General features: G+C 41.0%; 1 pseudogene; it reads left to right on the top strand.

The window, feature by feature from the left end:
- The first annotated feature begins 3,669 nt into the window (after positions 1–3,669).
- Positions 3,670–5,301, top strand: LOC132221110 (glycosyltransferase-like domain-containing protein 1; annotated as a pseudogene).
- The last annotated feature ends 4,591 nt before the right edge of the window (positions 5,302–9,892 follow it).

The raw sequence follows: 9,892 nt of genomic DNA on the forward strand, positions 1-9,892 counted from the left end.
GTTAGAATATTGCTACTTTACACAGCAAGGTGGGAAGGGACTGAGATCCTGGCATGAAGAAGGAATCTTAGAGGAGCTGTAACAGGGACAGATACTTAGTGGTCTCAGTCTCCCTCCCATGAAAATCCTTTACCTCACTTGATACCTAACAAGTCTGTGATTTAAGCTTCATTTCACTGATGTCAAAGGCATAGCCTCATTTTCTCCTCTTTTTTGTCACATCACCCAGTGATTGTTCCTTCCCTTCTCCCCCATCTTCACCCTTTCCCATCATTTGACCTAGAGTTGCCTCAACTATTCCTTCACAATAAAATATTATTATACTTTTCTCCTTTCTGGCCTTTTCAAGGTCCCCATTTTTTCTCCTATCCTGTACATTCCCCATTCTCCTGTTTGTTCACCTTTACTTCACACACTCATTCTTACTCACCCAATTTGACTTTTGTATGTGCTTTCCTCATGGAATTACTCATATATATTCTCACTTTCTTCTTTCCATCTTCTTCCCGCCTCCCTCCCTTTTTGTAACCTTTGTTCCTTCTACAATTGCACTTCCTTGTTCTTTTCTTTGTGTGATTCTTACTCTTCCCCGCTCCCCAAATTATATAAAGTTTGGCTTCTACATTCTTACCAGGTATACTGGTTAATAATGAGGATTTTTTTTCAATAGATGCAGTTACACATATGTTGATATATATGCAATTTGATATTTATACTATTTTGTTGTATTGACAACAAGCTTCAAAACTTCATATGTCAAATTTCCTGAAGGTGTTAACATCATAGATATTTTTACGCTTAAAAATGTCGAATTTCATGCCAAAAAAGAGCATTTGTGGGAAGTTTTAATTCATTACTTTATTTTGAAGAAAAGTGCTGCTGAAAGTTATCGTACACTTCAGGAACCTTATGGTGAACATGCTCCATCTCAAGATACTTGTGAACTCTGGTTTAAATGCTTTAAAAGTGATGATTTCTATGTGAAAGACAAAGAACGTCCAGGTCAACCAAAAAAGTTTGAAGACCAACAATTACAAACATTATTGGACGAAGATGCGTGTCAAACTCAAAAACAACTTGCAGAAAGACTAAACGTTGCTCAGCAAACAATTTCTGATCGTTTACAAGCAATGGGAAAGATTTTAAAGGAAGGAAAATGGGTGCCACATCAACTGAATGAAAGATAAATGGAAAACCAAAAGTCATCAGTAAAATGTTGCTTCAACAGCATGAAAGACTTTTTTGCATCGCATTGTGACTGGCAATGAAAAGTGAATTTAATTTGAGAATCCCAAATGCATAAAATCATGGGTTGATCCAGGTCAACCATCAACATCGACTGCAAGGCCAAATCGCTTCAGAAAGATTATGCTCTGCATTTGGTGGGATCAGGAAGGTGTGGTGTATTATGAGCTTCTAAAACCAGGTGAAACCATTAATATTGATCGCTACAGACAACAAATAATCAATTTCAACCACGCTTTGATCATGAAACAACCAGAATGGGCCAGAAGACTTGGCAAAGTAATCATGATACCACACCATAACACACTTCAAAACCAGTTAAAGACACGTTAAAAGATCTCACCTGGGAAGTATTAACCCACCTGCTGTATTCACAAAACCTTGCTCCTTCAGATTACCACTTGTTCTGATCGATGGCACATGCACTTTCTGAGCAGCACTTCAAAAAGTACAAAAAAGTGGAAAATTGGGTCTCTGAATGGTTTGCCTCAAAATAAGAAAAGTTCTATTGGGACGGTATCCACAAATTACCTGAAAGATGGGGGAAATGTGTAGCTAGCAATAGACATTACAGTGGGGCCTTGACTTACGAGTTTAATTCATTCCATGACGGAGCTCGTAACTCAAAATTACTCGTATGTCAAATCAAAAAGTGAATGAGTGAGACACGTGATGCTGGGCTGATGTTGTGGCGTTCACTGTGACGTTCGCTGCGCCAACTAGCGGTGGGGTATCTGAAGCTGGCTCGTAACCCGAATTTTAGCTTGCAACTCAAAGCAAAAAATCGGCCGAGACACGGCTCGTATCTCAAAAAACTCGTTAGTCGGGACACTCGTAAGTCAAGGCCCCACTGTACTTTGAATAAAGCACTTTCTGATGTTTCTCTTGAAATTATTGTGTTTTCTTTGATTACAAAATTCGCATTATTAACTGGTACACCTGCCTGGTATTTAGAAGGAAAATGCTATAATTTGTAAATTTCCACTACTCGTATCCTTGGATTTTATCTCAGATCCTTTTGGCCTTCTTCTAGAGTTTTTATAGACCAAATTAATGCATAGCAAAATCTCCTGGTTTCAAGCTTCCTTTCTTCACCTGTAAACTTTATCCACTATAATAAAGGAACACACATAAGCCCTAGTAGGTTAGAAGGGACACCCATCCCCAGAGAATCACCACTACTGTAACCTATATACACTCCTCGTGCACGACATTCGTGCACTTGCTGGGGGGGTCCCTCAGCCCCGTCTGTGCCCTTTAGCAGTCCAGGAGCCCCTGAGGGATGTCCGACGGACGGCTTAGGCCCGTGGGGAGTGGGCCTAAGCCACCGTCGGACATCCTCGAAGGCGGGAGAGGCTCCACCAATGCTGCTGCGCTCGCCAACCGTCAGCCCAGCTTGTGGCTGAGCAGCACTTCCCCTGTGGGAGCACAGTGACCACCAGGCAGCAGCTCCTGAGTTGAGCATCTGCCCCTGGTGGTCAGTGCACATCAAAGCAACCGGTCATTCTGTCATTTGGTCAATTTGCATATTACCCTTTTATTATATAGGAAGGAGGATAGCAGTTTTTCATTAAAAATGTCACCTAATGCCTGCTGAGTGTCACTCCATACACTAGGAGGTTGCTGATTCGATTCCTGGTCAGGGCACATGTCGGGCTTGCAGGCTCCATCCCCATTAGGGGATGTGCAGGAGGCAGCTGATCAATGTTTTTCTTCTGTGTATATTTCTATATCTCTCTCTTACTCTTCCTTCCTCTCTCTGAAATCAATAAAAACATTTTAAAAACACCCATCTGACTCCCAAGGTTTGTTGTTATTTTACCTGAGTCTGCTCATTTCGCAATGAAAGAACTATTCTTGGGGCATTTGCTGAAAACAATCTGGTAATTGTTTAGCATTGCAGGGGCCTGTGGCAGTGATATCAGCTAGAGCAAATAAGAAGCAGTTCAGAAAATCTGGGGAAGGGGACTTTGAAAATATCCAACATGTTCCTAAGGGTCTAGAAAGATGCTCACATTTGAGAGCTATGTGCATGTCAAAGACAGACATAAAAAAAAAAAGCTCTAATCTCTCAACTCTACACTAGAAGCTCTGCATAAGCAGGAAGAAAGGGCAATTGCGGAGCTATAAACTTCCAGAGTGCTTAAGGCCTGCCCCAAGATACACACAGAACCTCCCAGTGAAGGGTAAGAAACTTATTGAGTCAATGAATTTAAGGAAATTTCCATTTAAACTTTAGTTGATTATTAAGCTAAGTAACAGAGACATCGCTGACCTCACACAACAAAGAATACAGGCTTTATAGAATTAAGTCAGTAAAGTTAATAAGCAAATTGCTGCAGCAGCAACAAACAGAAACAAAATAACAACCAACTAAGGGATAAGGGAGTCTAATTTCCATAATTGCCACTTTATATTATTTAAATGCCTAATATTCACCAAAAAATTAAAATACATGCCAAGAAACACTTCCATGTGAACCAATTCGTATATGCTGTCAAGAAATATCCAGAGAGAGAGTCCCAATACAAATAAGGCCAAAGTCTCTCATGCCTGGTGGCTAATGTGGTGGCATTCAACTCTGTTTTTAATATGGAGTCATTTCTTACTTCCTTTGGGAAATTTATGAAGCTGATTGCTGATCACAGACCTAACAATTTGGAAACCATCATCAGACCCAAGGTCCAGGTTACTTACTTTTTTATCAGGTTTCCCAATGTGAGCAGATTCAGGCTGAAGCAAAAAAACAACAACAAAAAAAAACCCCATTTACAGAAGATATGCAGCCTTAAAGAAATAGGCAGTGGTGGTCCATTCCTGGTTCTCCCTTTCCAACAGGAACAGAGAGGTGCTGAGGATGTACTGAAGAATGTTGACACAGAGTCCGTACCCTGGGATGCTTCACAACAAGAAAACTTGGGTAGCTAATTAATATAATTTAAAATGTATACAGCATAGGAAATATAGTCCATAACATTGTAATAACAATATTGCATTGTCGGGTGCGGTTATGGTGTTTTGGCCAGGTTCAAGCCTCGGACTAATGAAAGGACAGGGTCCTCTCATTGTCACGTGCAAGTCCCAGCTGGAGGGCAGGGTCCTCCCAGCACAATTATAGCCAACGGCTGTGGTTGTAAGCCTGAACCTATGGTCCAAACACGTAGCCCCACGTGCCTTGTGATAGAGTTCGGGTGCATGTAGTTGAGTGAGGATGAAACTCATGAGAGTGCTGTAAACAACGTGATCATGCCCCTGCTTTGCCTCCTGGCATCTGCTATAAAATAAAGACAAGGCTTGTGGGTGCTGTCGTGGTCTCCTCATCAGGGAGGCAGCGTCCCACCGAGACCCAGCTATTATTCTCTTGTCTGTCTTTCCTTAATCCTTTCACACACACCCCCTCCCCCCTCCACTTGGGATCACCCTTGGTCGTGCTGGCGTGGTACATTGCATGGTGTTAGATGGGTAGACTTATTGAGGTGATCACATCAAAAGTTTTATAAATGTTGAATCACTATGTTATACACCTAAAACTAGTATAATATTGTATTTCAACCATTAATTTTTAAAAAACTTTAATGTTTAACCTATCAGATAATTCAAGATAATTTCCCATCATGGGGAAAATAAACAAAATCCATGAGACAAACAAAATCCATGATGATCAACAAAGACATTTGCACATTGTCTGGCCTCATAGGTGGGAAGAAGATAAAGATCCAGAGTGTTGTTTTAAGGTATTAATGCATCTTAAGGACTTAGAACTCAATTTCCATTTATCTGTCCTTGGAGAAACTTTCACAGATATCCCAGGTTAGAAGTTGTGTAATGAGGTTTTTATCTACTTTGTCCCAGAGATTTGGTTTATCCAAAATATTTCCAGTTGAAAATCCGTATTCTATACTTGAACAGCTTTCAAAAAGACTCCAGAATGTCTTCAAGAGATCAGATATTATAAGACAATATCTCTAGAAGGTTGACATGACTCCCTTTTCTTGGACAGCCCTATGTGGTAAATTCACATCTCTGCTTACAATAGAATCTAAAAAAGATCTGTGACAGATGGGGCTAAATCACAAACTTACAGCCTAAGAAAGAATCTGTATAACTTTTCAGAGTTTGCCCTTATCAGAGAGGAAAGAAAAATTGCAGAAGAAACTAAGCCTGGTTGCCTGTCACAGCTGATACAGAGCCATCCATCACAAACCTGTGGCAGCTTCACATCTCCAGTCCCTAGTACCACCCCAACTCAAATTAAAAAGATTCCTAGATATGTTCTGATGGTTACACATGTCTCAGCATCACGTGGAGGAGACTGTTAAAAAAAGCAAAACACAAAATCATGTGGCCAGTTATGTAACTACATTCATGACTCCCATATGTAGTATCACTTTGAATTTCCATTTGAATTGGTTTTTATTCTTTCTACTGAATGACATGTGACTGAATTATTTCTTTTCACCACCACAACGGCAGCCAAACTGCATCTTCAAACACTTGCACTTGACTAGGTATCCACCTAGGTTGCCAGGTTATCATCAGAGCCTTGAGTGTCCTCAGAGGGCCACAAAGACTGAAAGAAGAATCTAGATCAGTGGTTCTCAACCTTCTGGCCCTTTAAATACAGTTCCACATGTTGTGACCCAACCATAACATTATTTTCATTGCTACTTCATAACTGTAATGTTGCTATTGTTATGAATCGTAATGTAAATATCTGATATGCAGGATGGTCTTACGCGACCCCTATGAAAGGGTCGTTTGACCGCCAAAGGGGTCGCGACCCACAGGTTGAGAACTGCTGATCTAGATGCTACCAAACTAATTGGGCAGCCATCTCAGAACTGATTGCAGGCAAAGGGCTACTTTTGCACTTTTCCTTTAGCAAATTAATGACCCTGGCACGGGGGGTTTAAGTGAAGGTATTAATAAGCATCCACAAAGTTACATATACATTTAATTTATGTTCAAGAAAGTTGCAAGGTAAAAGAGCTGTAATTTGGAGACACATAGGAAATACATTAAGTGGGACAATCTCACCCATAAAATGAACACTGAGATACTTGTTTTAATTTTTTCCTAGAAGTAAAGATAGAGAGATCAAAGTATTTCTTTAAATATGGTAATCATGATAGTAATATTCCTCATAAATATTTGCATCTAGTTGCAAATATAATCTTTTCAAAATAAATCACTTATGACTCCAATAGCCAAACTCCTGTATTTGCTGATATAAAGATGTTCTGAATGGATAAAAGGTTATAAAATAATTTTTTAAGAAAGTGCCCATTACAATTTAAATAAAAGAAAGGTGGCTGCCCTAACCAGTTTGGCTCAGTGGATAGAGCATCGGCCTGCGGACTCAAAGGTCCCAGGTTCGATTCCGGTCAAGGGCATGTACCTTGGTTGCGGGCACATACCCAGTAGGGAGTGTGCAGGAGGCAGATGAATCGATGTTTCTCTCTCATCGATGTTTCTAACTCTCTATCTCTCTCCCTTCCTCTCTGTAAAAAATCAATTAAAAATATATTTTTTAAAAAAAGGTGGCTATTGCAAGTCTTCAATACTCCCTTTTCAGTAATGGGTATAGCAACAGACACAAACAACAAGAAATTAGAAGTCTTGAATAAAACTATAAACCACTTAGACCTATTAAATATCTATAGAATACTCCTTCACCACCCTACCATCAATAGAAGAAAATACATATTTTTCTCAAGCAAACATGGAGCAGTCTACAGGATACACCATAAGACAGGTAAAAAAACAAGTCTCAATAAATTTAAGAGGTTGAAATCATACCAAATATGTTTTCAGACCATAATGGAATAAAATTAGAAACCAATAATAGCAGGAAATTTGAAAAAAAATGACAATATGTAGAAATTAAACAATGCTTTCCTAAATAAATAATGGGTCAAAAAAAGGAAATACAAAGGTAATTAGAGAATACTTGGAGATGGAATGAAAGTGAAAGACAATATACCAACACTTATGGAATGCAGCTGAAGTAGTGTCTGGGGAAAATTTATAGTTGCAAATGTCTATATTAAAATAATAAAGCATCAGTAATCTAACTTACCACCTTAAAAAACTAGGAAAGTTAGAGCAAATTATATGTAAAGCACACCAAAGAAATAAAATAGTAAAAATCAGAATAGAAATAAACAAAATAGATATTAGAAAAACAATAGAAAAACTCAATTGAAACCAAAAGCTAACTCTTTGAAAATATCAACAAAATTGACAAACATTTAGCTAGACTAACAAAGAAAAAAAAGACAAAACTAAATTACTAAAATAAGGAATTAAGGAGAAAATATCATTACCAACTGTAGAGAAATAAAAGGATAATAAGGAAACAATTATATGCCTACACATTAGATAACTTAAATGAAATGGATAAATTCTTAGAAAGACAGAAACTACAGAGATTGACTCAGAAGAAATTGATAAGATGAATGGGCCCAAGCCAAGATGGCTTTACTGGTGAAATCCACAAAAGGTTTAAGGAATGATTAATACTAACCATTCATAAACTCTTCCAAAAGACAGAAAAAGAGGAAACAATTTCCATTTCATTCTTTGAGGCTAGTGTAACCCAAAGCAAATATGGAATAAGACATCACAAGAAGAAAAAAATTATGGACTAATATCCCTCAGTAACAGAAAATCAAAAATATTCAACATAATGCTAGCACAACAACTTCAGCAACACTTAAAGAGAATCACATACCATGACAAAGTGGTATTTATGCACTCAAGGTTGGTTTAGCATAATAAACAATGTACTATGTCATATTAATAAAATTAAGGCAAAAACTAGATGATCATCTCACCTCATGCAGAAAACACATTTGAAAAAATCCAACACCCATTCCTAATCAAAATATTCAATACACTATAAATGGAACTTCCTTGATCTGATAAAAAACAACAAACAAAAACATCCAAGGCCCAGCCAGTGTGGCTCAATGGTTGCGAATTTACCCATGAACTGGTGACCTTGTGGTTCATGGGTAAATTCACAACCATTGAGCCACAAGGTCACCGGTTCGATTCCAGATCAGGGCATATGCCTGGGTTTGGAGAACCCCAATAGGGGGCATGCAGAAGGCAGCCAACTGATGATGTTTCTCTTTCATCAATGTTTCTATCACTCTATCCCTCTCCCTCTTCCTTCTTTCTCTAAAAAAATCAATAAAAACATATATTTTTTAAAAATCTATGAAAAACCCACAGGTAACATTATAATTAACTAGAGGCCCAGTGCACGAATTCATGCATGGGTGGGGTCCAGCTGGCCCAGCCCCAATCAGGGCCACGGGCAATTGGCTGGCAGGCCCCACCCCCAACTGGGGTTGGAATGCCGATTGGGGATGGAGCTGGCCATGGGGAGGGGCTGTGAGTGGTGGGCCGGCCTGCCCCAACCCCAAATGGGGTGGGAGGTACTGATCAGGGGCCAGTGGCCTGGGGGAGGGGCCATGGGTGGTTGGCCGGCAGGCCCTGGCCCTGATTGGGGTGGGGGGGGGCCAATCTGAGGTGGGGCTTGGTGGGGAGGGGCTGCAGGAGGTTGGCTGCCCAGCCCCACCCCCTATTGGGGTGAAGGGGTGTGATCAGGGATGGGCCAGCTGGGGGGAGTGGCTGCCACCCTATTGTGGTGGGGTAGGCTGATCAGGGGCGGGGCTGGCTGGGGGGAAGGGAGGGGGAGTTTGGCCAGCTAGCTAGCTCTTGATCAGGGTGGGAGAGTCCCATCAGGGGCAGGCCAGCAGGGGGGAGGGGATGAGAGGTTGGCTGGCCGGCCCCACCCCCTGATCAGGCAGTTCGCTGGCCACAGTGGGCATCATAGCGACCAATCGTTATGGTCGTTATAGCCGTTATGGTCACTGACTTTTTATATAGAGAGATGGTAAAATGTTGAGTGTTTGCCCTAACCCAGTGGTCGGCAAACTGCGGCTCAAGAGCTACATGCGGCTCTTTGGCCCCTTGAGTGTGGCTCTTCCACAAAATACTGACTTCTGCGCATGGGCTACGAAGTTTCAATCGCACTGTACGTGCACGCCCGCATGTGGTATTTTGTGGAAGAGCCACACTCAAGGGGCCAAAGAGCCACACGTGGCTCGCAAGCCACAGTTTGCCAACCACTGCCCTAACCGGTTTGGCTCAGTGGATAGAGCATCAGCCTGTGATCAAGGGTCTCAGGTTTAAGGGCATGTACCTTGGTTGTGGGCACATCCCCAGTAGGGAGTGTGCAGGAGGCAGCTGATGATGTTTCTAACTCTCTATCCCTCTCCCTTCCTCTCTGTAAAAAAATCAATTAAATATATTTTTTATAATGTTGAGTGTTTTATCCCTACAATGAGGAACAAAATAAGGACGTGCTTTCACCACTTCTATCCTGCAGTACACCAGAGTTTCTATCCTGGCAATTGGAAAAGAAAAAGAACAGGAACCCAAATTAGAAAGGAAAAAGTAAAGCTGTCTATTTGCAAGTGACATAATCTTGTTTTTAGATAACTAGAGGCCCGGTGCACAAAAATCTGTGCACTCGGGGGTGGGGGGTCCCTCAGCCCAGCCTGTGCCCTCTCACAGTCTGGGACCCCTCGGGGGTGACCACTTGCTGGCTTAGGCCTGCTCCCCAGGGGATTGG

Source organism: Myotis daubentonii, chromosome 18 (assembly GCF_963259705.1).
Source record: "Myotis daubentonii chromosome 18, mMyoDau2.1, whole genome shotgun sequence".
Classification (NCBI taxonomy): Eukaryota; Metazoa; Chordata; class Mammalia; order Chiroptera; family Vespertilionidae; genus Myotis; species Myotis daubentonii.